At 41.5% G+C, this 20,828-nt stretch overlaps 1 protein-coding gene and 1 long non-coding RNA gene across 17 annotated transcripts in view; one reads left to right on the top strand and one right to left on the bottom strand.

Moving 5' to 3' along the window:
- DPYD (dihydropyrimidine dehydrogenase) overlaps positions 1–20,828 on the top strand; it is a 612,292-nt gene that overhangs the window by 505,002 nt on the left and 86,462 nt on the right. The window lies entirely within an intron of this gene.
- LOC101944254 (uncharacterized) overlaps positions 6,551–20,828 on the bottom strand; it is a 30,039-nt gene continuing 15,761 nt past the window's right edge. For both annotated transcript variants that reach the window (XR_010590013.1, XR_257097.4), the window contains exons 4-5: positions 11,833–12,038; positions 6,551–8,647 (exon numbers count right to left, since the gene is read on the bottom strand). This is a non-coding gene — a long non-coding RNA (uncharacterized LOC101944254). The remainder of the gene's footprint in view (positions 8,648–11,832; positions 12,039–20,828) is intronic.

Here is a 20,828-nt window from a genome sequence, read left to right as displayed (position 1 = left end):
CCAGTGCTGTGCTGCCTGTATTTTAACAAGGGGTACTCCTTTTGCAGCCTTTGAGAAACTTTGTGTGTCAGGAGTGTACGTTCTTGGGGAAAGATATTGTGGAATCTGCATAGTTGCTTTCTCTATTAAACTAAATGGCTTTCTCAAATCCTACCAAAGAGGTGATTTTGAAAGTGGGAATACGAAGGGACCATGTTCACTGGTGGTTATTCTAGGCTGTTTCTTTGCACTTCTGAGAGTATACTGTGCAGCAGCTTGCTTATTGATTTGCCTGGTAGTTTTAGCGTCTAAGAAAGTCATCAGGGAGGGTGTCTTCCCCCTTTTCTTCTCCCCCATCTCCCTGAGAAGCTTGTGAAAACCTCTGGAAGTCCTCAGTGGATCACATCAGTGGGACTCCTCTCTGACAAATCACAAGAGGTCTGTCAGGTGGGGAAGGCATGGAAGCACTAGTGCTTTCCCACTGCTTTCACCTTCTGCATTGCTGAGCTGCTCCTGGGTGCCACCCTCCCCACCAGGACACCTTTGATCTTGGCAGATCCTCCAAGTCTGCTCCCAGCTGCCCCAACAGAAATTGGTGACATTTTCTTGGTGTTTGGGCAGCCTTACATGCAGGAATCCTAAAGGAAAAAGTGACATGCTGAAAATCTGATGTATTGGCAAACAGAGCTTTGTCATGCAGGTCTCCTCATAGGCTGATAGGCATGAAACTTGATCATTTTAGAAAATTTTGGGGGCTTATTTGACTTGTCTGCATTACAAACTTTTTCTGAAGGCATCAAAGCAGCCGATTCTAACTTTGCCTGTTTTCTAATCTCATGTCAGAGAGAAAAAAGTCAAAGTGGAATTTACATGCCTGATGTAAAAATATCTTGCAATAGGTTCATGTAAAATAGCTGATATTTTTCTATATTTTAGTAAACTCTAATAAGAGCATTTGCAATCCCTTAAGGCTATTTCTCATATTCTTGTTACAGTAGGTGTATGGAAAACACGTTTCCTGGTTTTAAAAGCTCAAAACAAATTTCAGCAGTTTAATCTCAGTGTTAGAAAAAGGATCACAGCAGCTGCTGTAGTATTTTGTATTTAAGCTAGTTTTCGTAAAGACTCGTGACATGCTCCCTGGGAGCTAAATATTGACAGGCATGCTCTGGCAAGCAAGATCAAGCTTGCTGAATTAACAGAGCTCAAGTCTCTACGTTGACACTGTAACCCAAGTCTGAAAACTATTATCCTACTCCATTTATTTTGGTTTTATAGGTGATATTGCCACTTGAATTAGGGATTTCCAATGTATCTTAAATGCTGTAACCATGAATTAATTTGATTTAAAATACTTTCAAGGCTGCTTGTATACTGAGGGTAGATAACATCTTTAGTATCCATACAGTGTGTGAAATGGCAAATGGTGCTATAAAACATGCATGATTTCAAACTTCCCAACATAAAAAGTAACTATTAAAAGTAAAAGGGCTTATAGATATTATTCATCTTTTGTACAATTATAACAACCACATCCCAAACTATCAATCCCTGAAAGGCAGGGGTCAAAAGCTAAGCTTAGACATAAATTCATTACAGGATATAATTAATAAGATTAATTTGTATTATGTAGCTAAAAATACCACAAATGGTTATTTTTTTCTAATTGTAAATGCATCCTGTTTATAAAGCTTACTGTTTACTTGTTAAATTTCTGAGTAAAGAATTTAAGCCTCTTTGGGCTCCTAAGAAATTTGGCGGATAAACTTAATTGATTACCAGATGTATTGTGCAACATATGGTATTGTTCAGCCTTTGTGCGTGTTTCATAGTATTTTCTTAAATTACCATTATTTGTTTTGATTCCAAAAATGCATTTGTCTAGGCTCTGTGGTGTATTGGATTTAAATGCTGACTTTACTATGCTGGACAGATGTGTTAGAATTTTGCATTAAACATCTATATTTTTGTGAGTTTTCCTCATTGAACATTCCATACAAAATATGTCAATGATAGTTCATACAAATGTTGCCTGTTATAAAAATTTCTTTAATAATAATAATCAGAATTCCTTCTCAATACTGTATGTCCAACAAGAAAAAGGAAGCAACTTTTGCTTTTGTCCAAAGATATTTTCCTTAGGCTAAAACAAAGAAATGCTTTCAGTATGAAGGTCTTTCCTCTTAGACTGACAGACAGAAAGAAACGGAAAATGTCCATGAGTGAGCACAGTACTGCTCCGATTCTTCAAGTTGTTGTGTCCAGGAAGACTCTATATTTGTGTGGAACCCACTGACTTCAGTGGGTTGTGAGTGGACATAAGCATCCCTTCATGAGGATCAGTTTACAGGATCGGACCCTTAGTGTGTAATTTACTTGGTAGCAGTAGCCACCTGAGCTAACTCACCAGGAGTGTCCTGCTGGCATGTGAAGCGGATCGTTGTGCTCTTAAAGCACATTGAATACAAAATAGCTACAAGTGCCACAAAGTAGAGTTGGACTTGACTACTGAACTGAACCATCAGATCAGAGAACACTCACAAATTTGGGAGCAGAAAGGTTGCAATCCAAATCCAGGTTCAGATCAGGATCTGATTTTTCTATGTATCTTTATAATGGGCTGAATCAAAATCCTAGATCCAAGCATAACTGAGCTTTTGGGGGCTCAAAATCTACCCCCAGCTTTTATAGCTCAGTCCATCTCTAGTGCTGGGAATATTAAGGAGATAAATGAAGTCACCTAAAGAAATGGAAATAAAAATTATATGGCTGGTATCTGGTGGGTGTTAACTGCACTGCTTTGGCAGCAGTTTACCAGCTTGCATGGATTTACTGCTTTCCACAGTAACAAGCATTATTTATTTCACTATTAATTAAATACTGGCCCCTTTGGGGGGAGATGGCAGTGTGATTTCTTGGCAAGAGCAAGGGAGATCTGGGCTTTATGCACCCGACTCTTCCCCTCTGAACCTCAGTCTCCTCTTCTGTAATATGAGATTCTAGTACCTTTGTAAAATGTTTTGATATTGTCTGATATCAAAAGGTGTTATGTAAACAGCAAATATTCCTGGTCTTATTACAGTAGCAGTGAGAAATGTTCTAAAGTCTATTTTCAGATCAAATGGCTGTTTTCTTGGTGGACCCATGGATTTAAGTTAATTCAGCTCAGTTTTCATCAGTGAACAGTGTTTCAAAGAAAACATCCACTCAGCACTCTTAGGGGCTGTTTTGTATTTTGTCAGGTATTTTTTCAGTGGAGGCCAGGAGACTGAATATATACGAAAATTAAATTCCTTGCTCATCCTTTGAGATGTCTTCATTGGATAACGATTAAAATCAGCTGGAGCAGTGCACTGGTATTTCCCTCTATCCCTTAGTGTTGCTTCTTAATAAATTGAACAATTGAGTCCTTAGATCTATTAATCCTGTTATAACTGTCATGAACGCAAAAGCCAGAATTAAAATAAGGTATAAGGTTCCATCTTGAAGTCAGTAGTGTCATGTTCACCATTGTTATGAAGGTTAGTCATAAGTGGGACTGATATAAACTTACATTATTGATTATCGTCTATTACATATCCAGAGATTTTATAGTTCAGAAAAAATGAAGACTAAGGTTCTTTTACACTACTGACCAATAAAAGATATTACCTCACCCACCTTGACTCTCTAATAGATTATGTAGCTCAGACATGCTACTATTCCATTTTCCATTAGGGTATTACCCAATACCCTTCTGCTAACTAAACATTCTCAGCTAAAATAATGGCACGAGTCTTTCAACATGTTTCTTTTTTTATTGATTTAGGCTATATGTTGTACTCTTATCTCTTTAGAGAAACAAGTCATTCTGGGAAATTGCCATCCTTACATATAATGCCCAAGTTTAATTAAAGGCAGAGTTACCAGCTGTCTCTTGGTTTAGTTTAAAAAAAAAAAAACCTTAATGCTGTCATGTAAATTTCATTACAAAAATACAGAAATGTAAGGAACTAAATATTTAGGAACTGATGTATCTAGTTATAAAACCATAATTATACAAGAACACTTCACATCTGTCATCCAGTGTTTTAATGTCTGTGGTAGTTATTAGCTGAATATTTCTATTATTACTATTCTGCAAGCAACTGCCATTCTTGAAACTGATTGATGTTTAGGAATAAAGCACATTTATTATATGTTGCCAACTTCTGAGGACCAATCTTATATCCTACAATGCCTTCAGAGGAATGATGATACCTCATCTTTCTGGAACTAATCACTGCTGAAGAAAGTAAAAGGGTGAAAACATAGTATTTTTTCCATGAAGAACTTTCATTGCATTGTACACCATTCAGCTATAAAATGATTATAGTATTTTATCTGCCAAAGGTGACACTGGTGGAAGATAACTTTATACTATACGTACTGAGAGAGAGATGTATGTATAGAGTCTGTAACTGTACAGTGGCTTGGTTTGAGATAGTGAATTTGTTTGTAGGTTGCTGAGGCAGGGTCTCATCTGTCATTCCTCAGGGGCAGCCACTGATCAACACCAGTCCTCCTCATTGTCAAGATATGTTGCTGCCAGAGTCTCTCCTTGCTTTCTGTAGCTTAATTTAGGTTAGCCCTCCAGCCACACCAATAAACAGCTCTTCCCTCCCAGGTAAACAAAAGTCCAGCAAAATAAACAGTCCTCAAAATGAGTTATTTGCCCTCCTAGGGCCACATCCCTCTTGCTAGAATCTGTGCAGCCTTCTCCCCTTGATTGTTAGAGGTTTCCAAAGGCCTGTCCTTTTGCCAGTTGTACAGGTTTACAAGCTATCAATAAATATCCTGGGATGGCCCTGAGGTTTTTGAATATTTTCTTGCTATCTAGTTGCCTGTGCTGTTGACACAGATTGTTCTCAAAAGACACTAGGCAAAAGTGGGGGCTTGCTGCACTCCCATTGTCCGGCTGTGGTAGAAGAAGAACAGGAGACAAGGGATGTGGTTTAATTAGGCCACAACAGGTTCCTAAATGCTTGGGAATACCCTGCAGATAAAAGCATATGGTGCAGGTAATTCCATAATCATTTACATATACCAGCGGTAGGAGGGGCTGCTGTCAGCCTTCCCCCTTTACCTATCCTGGTCACCAGCCCATCCACTCCGGGGACTCTGCCATCCCCACCCTCCAAATGAGGGTTAAGGGGGGCTGTAAAGGGAAGGGATACAGAGCCAACCCCACGACCGTACCAGTCATAGGAACCCCAAAGCACCCCCTCCACCATTTCCACTCCTTTAAAGAATACCTCTCTTAATTCCTTTAGCAGTCCATTTTATCTGATCACCGTATCCCTTCCCTGCAGCATACCTGCACTGGACATCTGCCTCTCGCTTACATAATGAGTTGTGACATCATAGCCTAATTCCCACTTCATGTTCACCCCAACTAAGCTCCCAACCTGCTGTGAGGACAGCAAAAAACCCACCTAACCTTGGCTAATCTGGTGCTGCAGGAAAAAATTCCTTCCCATCTCCCCAAGAAAGGAGCGGTTAGAGTAGTACCCACAGCAGGTAAAGAGAAAACCTGGTATTTACCACTTCCATGGATGGGAGGGTGGGTACTGCTCCAACTGGTCCAGGTAAAAGAGTGCTTTTCCTGCGTCAGCTTGGACGCAGCTAGTCTCCCATCTCCTCCGGTCACTTGGGGTGAGGTGTGGGGAAATAGGCCAGTGTCCCCATGCTGACCCAGGGTGAAGCTGCTGCAGCCAGCCACTCTGGCGTTCTAACCCTTAAAGCGGCCATATGCCTTTTCCTACAATCCAGACCACGGCCCTCACCACTTAAAGTGCGGAGAAGTCTTTGTCTCAGGCTGTTTGGATTGAAACTACCAGGAACTGTTTTCTGCATCTCGGGGGAAAAAAATCTAGATGAGAGTGCAAAAAATGTATCTTTAGTGACATGTTGCAACCAAGGCTTTTGTATGCCTTGAGGAGGTTTTCCACCAACAACCTGTAGTTGTCTGCCTTGTTGTTTCCGAGAAAATTTATTGCCACAAACTGGAAGGCTTTCCATGCCGTCTTTTCCTTGCCACGCAGTGCATGGTCAAATGCATCATCTCGAAGAAGTTCACGAATCTAAGGACCAACAAAGACACCTTCCTTTATCTTAGCTTGACTTAACCTTGGAAATTTTCCACGGAGGTACTTGAAAGCTGCTTGTGTTTTGTCAATGGCCTTGACAAAGTTCTTCATCAGACGCAGCTTGATGTGTAAGGGTGGTAACAAAATCTTCCTTGATTCAACAAGTGGTGGATGCTGAACACTTTTCCTCCCAGGCTCCAATAACTGTCGGAGTGGCCAGTCTTTCTTGATATAGTGGGAATCTCTTGCACGACTATCCCATTTGCAGAGAAAACAGCAGTACTTTGTGTATCCAGTCTGCAGACCAAGCAAGAGAGCAACAACTTTCAAATCCCACAAACCTGCCACTGATGTTGGTCATAGTTTATGCACCTCAAAAGTTGTTTCATGTTGTCATAGTTTTCCTTCATATGGACTGCATGATCAACTGTAATTGATGGCAAAACATTGCCATTATGCAGTAAAATAGCTTTAAGACTCGTCTTCGATGAATCAATGAACAGTCTCCACTCATCTGGATCGTGAACGATGTTGAGGGCTGCCATCACACCATCGATGTTGTTGCAGGCTACAAGATCACCTTCCATGAAGAAGAATGGGACAAGATCCTTTTGGCGGTCACGGAACATGGAAACCCTAACATCACCTGCCAGGAGATTCCACTGCTATAGTCTGGAGCCCAACAGCTCTGCCTTACTCTTGGGTAGTTCCAAATCCCTGACAAGGTCATTCAGTTCACCTTGTGTTATGAGGTGTGGTTCAGAGGAGGAGGATGGGAGAAAATGTGGGTCCTGTGACATTGATGGTTCAGGACCAGAAGTTTCATCCTCTTCCTCTTCCTCTTCTGACTCAAGTGAGAATGATTCTGGTGCATCAGGAACCGGCAGTCCTTCTCCGTGGGGTACTGGGCGTATAGCTGATGGAATGTTTGGATAATGCACAGTCCACTTTCTCTTCTTTGACACACCTTTCCCAACTGGAGGCACCATGCAGAAGTAACAATTGCTGGTATGATTTGTTGGCTCTCTCCAAATCATTGGCACTGCAAAAGGCATAGATTTCCTTTTCCTGTTCAACCACTGGCAAAGATTTGTTGCACAAGTGTTGCAGCATATGTGTGGGGCCCACCTCTTGTCCTGATCTCCAATTTTGCAGCCAAAATAAAGGTGATAGGCTTTCTTAACCATAGTGGTTATAGTGCGCTTTTGTGATGCAAAAGTCACTTCACCACAAACATAGCAGAAGTTATCTGCACTGTTCACACAAGTACGAGGCATCTCTGCTCACTTTGGCGAAACAGAAATGTGTCCCTTTGCAAAATCAAACACTGACAAATAAGAGAGCACGACACTGTATGATTTCTAGAGCTGATATAGGGCAATTTGTTCATCAGAGTGATGTAAGCTTCGTTATGATTGCATCATCCATGACTTCTAGGAATAACATGATGCAATTCATATCATGTATGACGCAATACCAGCTTCAGATTGCATCATTCATTGTTTTGCCTAAAAAGCAAGTACTGTCCAAACCCAGTCATAGATTTATTCATAGATCCAGTCAAAGATGTATTTTAGTCATTTCTGGTTTAAATTGAGATCCCTTCCCTTTATAACTCACTTATCCTCCGCCATTCCCAAGTCAAGGGTCGTATATACTGACCCAAAAGCATATCTTGAAAACTAGAGCCAATCAACAATTTAAAGCATCATTTTCTTTCTCAGTGACCCAGAATTAGTAAAGTTTGACTACATTTATTTCAGAAGCATTTTGGCTGTAGAGCAGTGTTACCATCCACCTTTGACAGAAGTCTGACCAATTTGGGGGAACAACTCTCCAGGGCAACCCAGCAGCGTGATGTGGGATCTGGGCACAAACCCAGCGTTAGAGAGGTTAAACTCTTGGGCAAAGCAAACCTTCAGGGCCTCATACGTATTTGTTTCTAAGTTGATAGGGATTCCTCTTCATCCCGCATGTGCCTGGGGGGGAACGGGAGTCAATGAGAGGAGTGCCCTTATGGCAAAGAGTAACACAGTGGCAGACACTGGACCTGATTCCATTTTGGGCAGGTGACCATGGGGTCTAAGAATTACAATTCCCCAAATACCCACAAAATAACAATTACCAATAGCGGGCAGATTAAAACAAAAGGGACCAGGCCACCAGGTTAGGCCGGCCCTGTGAAAATAAACACAACCAATGCTCAGAGTTCTCGCAGAGAGTGTGCTGCGACTGTCCAAAGGGAGCACAAGACATTCCCAGCAAACCTTATTGTCGCTTAAATAACAGTTTAAGTCCCAGATCGTCGCTTGAAGTTTTTTCAGCAGTCTCGACAGTCCACTGTTCAGGAGCGGGCACTGCTTTCAGACGGGAGTGATGGATCCAGTTTTTTGTGTCCTTCAACCTTTGCTGCTGTATGGGAAACCAACAGGACAGTGTGGGGTCCCTTCCACCGCTCTTGGAGAGTCTCGTCCTTTCAGGTCCGAACGAGTACGGAATCGCCTGGCAGCAAGGAGTGGATCGGGGCATCCAGCGGAAGAGGCTGTGAATCTTTGGTGTACCTGTGGAGAGAAGAAAGAACAGCAGACAGAGAGCACATGTACTGAGATAAGAAACCGTACCCCATTTCCCATTCCCCTGCCAGAACCAGTGTACCGTTCAGAGGCCATGCCCTTCCAAACATAATCTCGAAGGGATTGAGCCCTAACCTGCCCTTAGGGAGAGCGCAGACGCGAAGCAAAACGAGGGGCAAAGCATCAGGCCATCGAAGAGAAGCCTCCTGACAGACCTTTGAGAGGTGTCGCTTAAGAGTCTGATTTGTACGCTCCACTACCCCACTGGCCTGCGGTCGCCATGGCGTGTGGAGCTTCCAGGGGATATGTAGGGCATCCGATATCTTTTGAACGACTTGTGACGTGAAGTGTGTTCCGTTGTCAGATTTCATCCACTGGGGGAGCCCGAAGCGGGGAATGATCTCCTTGGCAAATTTGAGGGCCACCGTTTTGGCAGTGTTGTTACGGCATGGGAAGGCTTCGGGCCATCCACTGAATCAATCCACCAAGACGAGGAGGTATCTGAACCCTTGGGTTCGGGGGAACTCAGTAAAATCTATTTGCCAAACCAATTCTTGGCCTGGGGTAGGTTTCAGAGTGGCTGGTGGCACTGACACTCCCAGTCAAGGGTTATTCTTTTGGCAGAGCAGACATTCAGCCTGTACCTGGGATGCTATGAGTCTAAGTCCAGAGGTTAGAAAATATTTACTCATAAGCTGGGTAAGAGCCTCCCTGCCAGTGTATAATTCTTTGTTTCTTCACCAGGGTCAGTTCTTAATGTCTTTTGTAGTCAGGAATTCCTGGACTTTGTGGTTTCAATGAAGCAAGTGTTCCTTATTTTCTTTTCTTTTCCTGAAACAGTGTGGTTCAGCATCATACAAGGAGAGGTTACTAGCCCATCACCCTGTAATGGTTTTGCTTCTTTTAGAAAAATCCAAAGGCACAGTAGGTCTGTCAGTGGACAAGGGAGAGGTTACTAGCACTTCACCTTGTCCTTTTTTTTTTTCCTGCTGTCCAGAAGGCACAGCAGAGCTAGAAGGAGAAATAGGCTTATCATCAGTCGGAGAGTTCTCCCAAGGTGGAGGGGTCTTTTTACAGTGAGAAGCATGGGTCCAGGTAGGCAGTCCTTGGCACTTCACAGCGGTGTTGGTGGTTAACAGGACTTAGAAAGGGCCTTTCCAGTGTGGAGCCAAAGCAGTCTTTCGTTGATGGACTTTACGTAGACTCAGTCTCCTTGTTTCAATGAATGGCAGGGCTGCTAGGGTCTTTGGTTAGCACTTCTTTTATCTGTGAGAAAAGAAACTTAACACGTTTCATTAATGCCTGGCAGTATTTTGCAGATCTCATAGTTGCTTGGGCCCATTCAGGCCCCCCTTTTCTTGGTTGTCAGCCAAGTCTTAGCTGTGAACAATGTCCTTGGATGGGGCCAGCATCTTATCTTTGGACTGAGCTTGCTAGCTATATTTTCCAGTTAACTCATTCTGTTCTTTTTCCTTCTCCCCTTCTTGGCTTCTTTTAACCTACAAAGGAAACTTCCACTCTTCACTCATACACCTTTTCCCAACAATGAACACATACACATTGCCATTATACACCCTTCCAGTAAAATAACTTCTATACAGAGCTTTGGAGCAACAAACTAGGACGAACACACCTACTTTTGAGGATTCCACTTGGTACAACCTCTGGTGTCCAATAGCTTTCCTTTTTAAAACCTTAAATGCCTTGTCGGCTTCTGAGGACCAGTGAAAGAGGTCGTGATCCGCTCCCTTAACGCATTCATACAAGGGTTTAGCCCACAGTCCAAACTATGGGATCCATATTTTGCAGAAGCCCGCCATACCCAGAAACGCCCTAAGCCATTTACGATTGCTTGGGATAGGAACTTGGCAGATAGCTTCCTTCCTTTCGTTTGAAAGCTGACGCTCCCCCTGCCTTATGTGAAACCCTAAGTATTGTTCTTCTGGGAGGCCAATTTGAGCCTTACTCCGTGCTACTCGATATCCTCGGAGTCCAGCAAAGTTCAGGAGGCTCAGAGTGGCTTTAAGGCAAGGGGTTAGACCCACAGCGGCAATTAACAAGTCATCTACATATTGCAGGAGGAGGACCTTGTTCTCATTGTCCCACTCCTCCAAATCTCTGGCCAGGGCCTGGCCAAAAAGGGTGGGGGGAATTTTTAAATCCCTGGGCCAACACTGTCCAGCAAAGCTGCTTTTTAACCCTCCTTTTGTCCTTCCACTAGCTCCACTCTGGGGCTTGCATGGCTGAGGGCTCAATTGCAAGGGTCATTATCCAGGCATTCTCGGGGGGCAAGGTAAGGGTTACTTCATCTTCTTTGACCTCCTTAGATGGTCTCTGCCAAATTGATATCGTTCATAAGCTCCCAATCCCAGACAGTTTTTTTAACCTTTTTAGTTTTTGGCTTTTTCTCCTCTTCCTCCTCCTCAACAGCAGGGTCCTCATGAGGATATTATAGTCATCCCAGTCAGGTTTGTGGCTGGCCAGACACCCTTCAAAAACTGAGATAAACTTGCCTGGGTTCATGGAGAATTCCCCTGCCTGTGCCTTAAAGGCTGCTAGGTCGACTGGATTAAAAGGCACATGGGTGTAAACCTGCATAGTAGTGGCCTGATTCCTATCCAAGCCATGTCTGGACACCACGGTCTCGGTGATCAATGGATAAAATCCCACTGAGGGGGCGATTTCTGGAACCCGAGACACCCTTTCTTTATATGGTGGGGGTGTGATAGCTGAAGGGGACACCGGACCTGCCATTACAGCTGTGGGGGGGGGGTTTCTGGGGACTAACTGTAGCTACTACCGAACCTGTCGGAGTCAAATTACACTTTTGCAAAATATCTGTTCTATTTCATAAAGCCATAAACCATTGCACATGCATATGTTCGTTCCATTTACCCGTTCGCTGACAAAACAGGAGTAATTGAAGCATCGTGTTATAATTAAGTGATCCTTCCGGTGGCCACCTTTCCTGGTCCTCTAGCTGATATTGAGGCCAGTCTACTGTACAGAACCTTTTAAATCTACTTTTAGTTATTGGATTTGCGTCAAACACTTTCCAATTTGCTAGAATGCATTCTAAGGGCGTACACCGTGCCCTGCCTGTCGTACTCTGTCCCTGCCCCATGGCCTAGGGTCCTAACAGGCAAAAGTCCACACCACTGGACTGTTCCTACCTTATCCAAGGGACTGGTTTCTCACCATCGCCCGCAACTGCTTCTCCACTATCCGAGCGCGTTGCACCGTTGTGCCCTCCGGGGTCGATCAAACCGCGTCTCCGCAGAGGCCCCCGATGAAGTCACCAGTGTACGCTGGGCGTCGGTAGCTATCTGCAGATGCAGCTTCAGACTTCAGATTGAGTAGTGTCTGTGTACTTTGTGTTCTAAAGAAGTAATTGCACGCTTTGGTTGAGTGAATGAGGCACAGAACCTATCTAATTAGAAACCAACCTATCCACTGGGAGACTATCTTGTAAGGCATCTGTGAATGATGTTTCTCTAATGAACAAAGTATTCCTCAGATGTTCCCTCCCTTAGTGCTATTTTGGGAGTTTATCTCAGTGATGATTGCCATTTTTATTTGTATTATTTTACAATCAGGATCAGGGCCTCATTCTGGTAGGTGCTGCAAAAGACAGAGTAAAAGAAGGTCCCTACCCCCAAAGACTTGCCTGCCTTTCTGGATAAAATTTTTTCCCTTTACCTGAGTTTGACTTCTCTAATTCAGGGCCGGCTCCAGGCACCAGCATAGTTAGCAGGTGCCTGGGGCGGCCAATGAAGAGGGGGGCGGCACGTCTGGCAGTTTGGTGGCAATTCGTCACTCCCTCTGGGAGCAAAGGACCTCCCGCCGAATTGCCGCTATAGAATGAAGCAGCCCTAGAGCTGTCGCTGAATTGCCACCGAACGCGTCTTTTTTTTTTTTTTCCTCCCTGCTTGCGGCGGCAAAAACGCTAGAGCCGGCCCTGCTCTAATCAGTTTTATTCTCACTGGGTCATCACATTTCCCAGATTGTAAGTATGCGTGATAGTAAATACTGTAACTTTCTTGGCTGGGTATATTAGGAGCACCCTCCAAAGTCCTTGTATGAGCACCCCAAAATCCTGCAGCCCTGTTGTTTCCTCCTCTCTTTTCAAGTGTGATGTAAGTGAAAAAGTTAGAAACTGATCTTGTCCACTGGGGAAATAACATTTACAGGTAAGAAAAAATTTCCTTTTCTCTCTGCGCCCCAAATCTAACATTTATTAATTTAAAGAAATCTCCTATGACAACTAAACATTTATTGAATAAGAACTCTGGTGATTTTATGAACTTTACAATGGAAGGTTCATAAATAATCATCACTAGTAATTCAAGAAGGGGGGGAAACTGAAAAGGCCACTTTTTTCTTTCTGTTTTTGATTATAATTGATGCCATCATTTCCCACATTTTCATTTTTTTGTTTTGAGGGAGAAAGTGGGGCAAAATAATTATTGGTGTTCACAGACATACACAGAATGGACTCAAAAACATTAAAATCCTGAAGGACAGCCTTTTGACACAAGGCAAAGGAAAAGACAAACCATTAGCAAAGAAAATGTAGACTCCTTCATTTCCATCTCCTCTGGAGGACATAACTGGCTGAGAATATCATTAGCTGAGAATAAAAATGAGTGGCAGACTGCAGTGACCCAGACACTGTCCTAAATGTGGCAGGGTTGTAGACCTAGTTCTGAAGTCTTGGGGTAAAATCCTGCCCCCATTGAAGTCAATGGGAATTTTGCCATTAACTTCATGGAACTGGGATTTCACCATTGAAATATAATTAAAACTAAATACCAGTCAGAGTCAGTCCTTGCTTTAAAGATGATGGCTAATTATCTAAGATATTGTAGGCACCAATCTGATGTGGCCTATAAAGCAAATATTCCCTTAATGATTCTTTTTGAGAAATGAACATGTAATTAAAAGTTTTGAATGCAAATACTTCAGAGCCCTTCTCTATTTTGGAAAACCCCGGGGTTTACTAAAATGCCATATGCTGGACTATACTGAAAAATCAAAAACTTTGTTACTTGTTATCAAGCTCTAGAATCAGTAATAAATTTGGCAATAGCTGTTATTATATAAATTAGTGATGAACCAAACTGATTCTGGAAGAGATAGGTTCCACTAATAGAAGTGTTATAAAGGTTCCTTGATAAATCAGATTCTGAATTGTATGCCTAAACTATAGGCTGCATCCATCTTGAACATGACATTTTGGTGCATCATCTGTTTACTAGTACTTTGAGCATTATGTGGTACTAATAGCTTTCATTCTGGGGTTTTATACTAGCTGTATATCATATTTCTCTCCAGACATGTCTGTTCACTGAATTTTCTTCTGCATATAAATGCATTCACTGGCCATTTTGAAGGATGTGCTTGCTGCACTATTTCATTAAACTGCTGCATTATCGGGTAATTGTTTAAACATAATGCCATAGCACTATCAAAAGGAAAGGTGAACTAATGGCATTTGCAAATGTCAGGGATTATTTTAACACTTTTATTATAGTTCATAAAAAGTAGGTTCAGGGCATTCCATGGCAATTATTTCCACAGAAATTGGTTATTTAAATAAATTGCTAATTATCTGGATATGACAGTATTGAAAACCCTGCTAATGAGTTATTTGATAAGTGTAGTTTATGGTGGCCACCTACAGGAGGGAGAGAGACAGAATATATAGAATAATTATGACAAATAATGAATTAGATGCAAATGTCTTGTCTTGTACATTTGTCTGAGTTATTTAAAATATGAATTATCTATATGAAGTTTCTTTTAAATATCAGGATTATACAATACAAGCATGTGCAGAATGTTCCTTTTAGATCAGATTAGATTGCCTTTATTTGTTTTCGTCTAATCTTCAAACTTTCTTATTCTGTTACTATTTACAGGAACTGATTATTTACAGTAACTGAATGGTGAACTTTCCCAGATCTATTTCCATTCTACCTTTTTTCCCTAACTCTGATATTTGCTCTCTTGCATGCATTCTCTATCTCATTCTTTTTTTTTCCATTCCCTGGTTTTATGAACTTAGCTTCTGGGAAGATAGTGTCAACTACCTTGCTAGAATATATATGTATATATGCAGAGAGAGGAAGGTGGTGGGTAGATTTTTGTTTTTCTTTTCATAGCAGTACAATCGTCAAAAATATTTGTTATTCATTACAAATAATTTGAATACTTAGTATCAGCTTCTTTTTTCTTTGTAAAGTTTAGTCTACTGTAGTACAAATCTGAATTTACATTTGTAAAGAAGATCCACAGTGTAATTACTGTAACATAAATAAATTAAAACTAAATTTTACATTGCTATAGAAAGAACACTACTAAGAATTATGACCTAATTTCAGTATTATGCCAGCTACTGTTTGATAGATATTAGGAGTTTTCTAGTTTGTCTGTTTCTTTGGTTAGTGCCTATAGCTGAATTTAAAAGGCCAAATACACAAATTCAAGATTCAAACAATGTGGTAGAAAAAATAAATGTATGGAAAAATACAAATAATTATATTACTTTTCCATTATTGTCACACGAGTTAGGACTTCCCACATTGACCTGGGTTTTTTTTAAAGGAGGGAGGGCTTGATTCTTGTTTATCCTAAGGCCCCTTTACATCTGCTCTGGCAGTGTAAAGTGCCCTTAATGTGGATGTAGTTTAAGGCCTTTTAGGCCGCCAGAGTTGTGAAAAGTGGCCTTAGTGTAAATGTGTATCAAGCCTAATTTCCATTACTTCTGAGATAGAGGGATATGTTTTCACATTGGTGGGTAGATGTGATGGTGAATAGCTGGACCAATTTGACCGAAAGCTATCAGCTTCCAGGTGAAACTAGATCGCTTGGGAAGTCCTTGACATCAATGGGAGTCTTTTTATTGAACTCAAAGTGCATTGGGTCTGGCCTTGCACGCTTGATTCTGCAATTTTTGGCTGTTCCAAGTGCCTTCAGCTCCCCATAACTTCAGAGCTGAAGGAGCTCAACACTTTGCAAGACTGAACACTAACAATGAAAAGGAGCTCCATTGACACCAAGAACAAAACCAGTAAATTCTTGGCAACAGAGATGAAGTCTCCCTCCTCCCAGGAGAGAACAGCATTTTTTTTTTAAACAAATATAATCTCTGGTGTAGCAACTACTACCACTATGTTAGTATCTGTTCACTGTTATCACAGCAGAAGCACAGTTCTAGTTATTTGCACTAAATAGGCCGAGGAGATTATTTGATGTACAAAATAACACCTGTGACACTTGATATATTTTATTATGCTGCATTTCTGTGACTTCTCTCCATTTTAATCATGAACACTGACTGTTCTTTAAAATAAAAAACAAAGCATAAGCCCTAATTATACAGCAGAAAAATTAAGTTTTTTGAATTTTAGGATTTTTTTTCATTGTTTAGCTTTAAATAATAGCAGGTGTATTGCATTTTAATTAGATACTATAAAAGAGGGGTTTTCAACATGAAGTAGAATGTCATCTCCTCCACATACATCTATTTCTGTTTCTTACATTCAAATCCTGGTCCTGTGCTCGAGGCCTGGATAAATGGGCTTTGCATATCAGACCTAGTAGTTCTTTATTTTACAGTAAGCTATATGGCATACCCCATCCAGCCCTTGATAACCACTGTCATGTTGCTATCAAAGGAGAATTGTGCTAGCAGCTCTCTTAGCTACTGACACTGACCTACTGGAATTATAAACCCCAATACATCAAATCACTTTGTCAATTATGGTGCACTGTGTTCTAGACCAGACACTTTTTCTGCAACACAAGAAGGCTTCCATGTGTTTTGAGTAAGATGATAAAGTGTGAAGGAAAATGTTTACAGCTCCTTGTATGTTCCTTTTGTGCCCTCCAGAATACTAAGAAAAAATTGTTGAAATAACAGTGACACACATGTCAATCAACCCTTTGAATGTCATAAGAGCCAGTTACTTACTGTCATTAGAAGCAGTGTTGACATGATTTTGTTATTCTTTTAGCTGTGTTATTGATTAATATTGTTCCTTTGAAATTGTACCCAAACATTTATCACTAGATTTACTGATTACCAAATTTAAACAACGACTTGCACAGTGGAAATAGAGACAACTGGTAACTCACTGGAAATGAGTGTCTGAGCTCCAGAAAAATATAAATTCATTACACTAGCTCCATCAAAGCCTCAGCCTATAAATCCAATGAGATCCACACAGCTTGCAACTCAGTCACTATCTTCTCTGCTGTGCTGCTGCAGTCACACCACTGATTTTGTTAAGCTGAAGGAAGTCCTTTCCGATTACTTTATTGTGCAAGCACTTAATAAATGGTCACTTGTTTCTTTCTCCCCAGTATCCATTGTTCAAGGGGACATTCATTTAAATAGGCAGCAAATTAAAACACATGAAAAGGACATTTCTTCACATAAAGTAGAATTCTTCTGTGGAACTCATTGCCACAAGATATCATTGATGTCAAGTGTTTGACATGATTTAAAAAGGGATAGGATATTTATATGAAAAATGAGAACATCCAGAGTAGCATCAATATTTTTAAAAATGGAAGGGGAATAAACCTTCATGCCTCCTGGCATAAACCAGCCTTTAACTGATGTGGATTACAAAAAATTTCCCCCATGGTCATTCATATATATATATATATATATATATATATATATATATATATATATAATAGCTTATTTCTGGATTATTTGTACCCCACTCTGAAGCATCTGTTTCTGGAAACTGTCAGAGACTGGATTTAGAACTATATGGATCAATATTTAAAACTGGTATGGCATTTCTTATGTTCATTTTCAGTCTTGCTCACAAAGATGTTGAAGCATTTTGTGTGCTTATTTCATGATCAGCTCACTTCTGAATGGTTTTGCTTGTGTAATGTATATTTTTGGTCCACTTTTTAGATGACTTAATAAACAAATGCATGAAAAATTTCTTGTGTGATGCCATCATTCTGAGCTTAGTCATTCTGTAAGACTTGACCATCATCTCTGCAATGGTGCTGTGCAATGCCTAAGAGCAAGTACCCATTGTATCTTTTACAGATAATCTTTCAATCTTATTATGATTGATCTGGCTAAATGGACTGTAAATATCACACCATTTGTGCCCACTAGAAAGTTCGGTGCCAGCTGTCTGCTCTGTTTGTGATTCTGTTTTGCTGTGACCTTTACTTAGGTTCTATTATGGATTTTCATTAAAACTTTTCTGAACAATCATTCAGCTGCCCCCAAAGCACATCAGTACTGGCAGAAAAATCTCTTCTGCACATTGAGCTAAGTTGTCCATTCATATTTCTAAAAATGTTCATGGTGAAGATATCATTTGTAACCTCTCTAACGTTGTTGATCGAGCAAGGCATAACTTCAGTGCAAAAAATGGTACCTATGCATGGAGCAGAACACCTCATATTCTCGATCAGTAATCTAGATATTCAGGAACATCCAGCATACCTTGAAGACACACATTAATGAGGCAGACTTATCAGGCAGTGCGAAGGCTTCTTTCACCCATGTGTATGTGATGTAAAAAACAGAGTTTAGTTGTTGGAGTGGGGAGGAGATGTCAGGTTGGTAAATAATGAGGTGGGATCAGTGCAGAAGCAGCTGGAGATGGCATAACTCAAGAAGATAATTCACGTGCTGAGTCAGGAGCAGATGTCAGTAGAGACAACTTATCTAGGCATTTGGATGCTGATTTTGTAACATGTGTTGACGGAACAGACTTGTCAGACAGCCTGTTTGTGAAGCCCAGTATTGCCTGTATCAGTGGTTTGTTAGGAGGAGGTGACATTTTGCTGGAGGCAACCTGAGCTGAAGAAAGAGGGGTTTTGAAATGGTTAAAGCAAACCAAATTTTCAATTTTCTGTTGGGAAAATTACATTGGCAAACAATGTCCTTTTGAAAATGAAAAATTCTGCTGGAAAACTACAGCTTCCCTGTTTAAAACAAGCTGACAGGCCCTAGACCCTGTGCTGATATGCAGAGCTGTACTGCTCATTCACTCTGTCTTCCATAGCCGGTGTGCTGTGATAGCAGTGAACAGATACCAACACATTGGTGGTGGTTGCCACACTAGAGCTGACGATTGTTTAAAAAAATAAAAAAGTGTGATGCATGAAAAAGGGTGGACAACTCTCTAGATAGCAGACTGCTAGATTGACTTTAGGTCCTTTGAAGATCCCCAGCAGGGCAGCTACCAATGGCTGTAGTATGCATGTGTTATGATTTTTACTCTCAGATGGGATAGTAGAGGGAGAGGAGAGTGTGTATGTTGCGTTCAGTGTTATAGGGCCTCTGCTTTTCCCCTGGTAACACAAATAAATATGTTATCTGTTGAAAATTAAAAATTGTCAAAGACTGTTCCTTTAGCAGATTAAAAATCCAGCTAGCAGACTACAAAGTTTCTCTTTTAGAAACATAATCACACATAAGGGTAAAAGACAACAATAATCAAACCACTCTGGTGAAAGAGAAAGCAGTTCCTTTCTGAAATGAGGACAATGTTATAAACAGAGGCGGGCATAAGGAGGAACTGGAAACATCATGCTCTTCTCATGCCTCTTTCCCTCCTTGTTTTTCTTCATCCTCATACAATTCCTTGGTCCTTCCTCCCTCTTCTTTCCTCACTGGTCGTTATTACTGACTGCCTCCATTGGTCCTTTGCCCCAAGAGCGGATCAAATGGGGACTCTGGGGTTCACCCTGACCAGCTAATACAGTGGTAAAAGTGTTACATTGTGTCTGCACAAAATGTTTGGGGTGTTTCATATGTTACTTACCTCAAGTTACCTACTCAATATAAAAACCACCTTTTTTCCTCTAATCTAGACAGACCCCTAGTCAATCTCCTTGTCAGGGCCGGCTCCTGGCACCAGCTTAGCAACCAGGTGCCTGGGGTGGCCAATGAAGAGGGGGGCGGCACGTCCGGCCATTTGGCAGCGGGGCTGTCACTCCGTCTCGGAGCGAAGGACCTGCGAATGAAGTGGTGGTAGAGCTGCCGCCGCTTGCGATTGCAGCTTTTTTTTTTTTCCCCTCTCTGCTTGGGGTGGCAAAAACGCTAGAGCCGGCCCTGCTCCTTATTAGTGAAGTACTCTTCCCTATACTGCTTGCCAGTGCAATATACAGTACCTGCACTACTGCAAGACACCACTGTAACACACTGTATTTTTATTCTAAATTAACTGGATATTTTAATATAAAAAGCTTTTAGTAGTTTAAATACATCCCAAATAGTCTAAAAATATAGATACCTGAATATATGCCAGCAACCAAGATCATTTACTGTCTGGTATATGCTGTATTCTTATGTTTTTGCTAATACTCATGTATCATAGAATCATAGAATATCAGGATTGGAAGGGACCCCAGGAAGTCCTGCTCAAACCAGGACCAATTCCCAACTAAATCATCCCAGCCAGGGCTTTGTCAAACCGGGCCTTAAAAACCTCCAAAAAAGGAGATTCCACCATCTCCCTAGGTAACGCATTCCAGTGCTTCACCACCCTCCTAGTGAAATAGTGTTTCCTAATATCCAACCTAGACCTCCCCCACTGCAACTTGAGGCCATTGCTCCTTGTTCTGTCATCTGCCACCACTGAGAACAGCCGAGCTCCATCCTCTTTGGAACCCCCCTTCAGGTAGTTGAAAGCAGCTATCAAATCCCCCCTCATTCTTCTCTTCTGGAGACTAAACAATCCCAGTTCCCTCAGCCTCTCCTCATAAGTCATGTGCTCCAGCCCCCTAATCATTTTTGTTCCCCTCCACTGGACTCTTTCCAATTTTTCCACATCCTTCTTGTAGTGTGGGGCCCAAAACTGGACACAGTACTCCAGATGAGGCCTCACCAATGTTGAATAAAGGGGAACGATCACGTTCCTCGATCTGCTGGCAATGCCCCTACTTATACAGCGCAAAATGCCATTAGCCTTCTTGGCAACAAGCGCACACTGTTGACTCATATCCAGCTTCTCGTCCACTGTGACCCCTAGGTCCTTTTCTGTAGAACTGCTACTTAGCCATTCGGTCCCTAGTCTAGCAGTGCATAGGATTCTTCCATCCTAAGTGCAGGACTCTGCACTTGTCTTTGTTGAACCTCATCAGGTTTTTTTTTGGCCCAATCCTCTACTTTGTCTAG

Source organism: Chrysemys picta, chromosome 8, assembly GCF_011386835.1.
Source record: "Chrysemys picta bellii isolate R12L10 chromosome 8, ASM1138683v2, whole genome shotgun sequence".
Classification (NCBI taxonomy): Eukaryota; Metazoa; Chordata; order Testudines; family Emydidae; genus Chrysemys; species Chrysemys picta.
The sequence above is the reverse complement of the archived record's forward strand: the minus strand, read 5'-3'. Positions and strand labels throughout refer to the sequence as shown.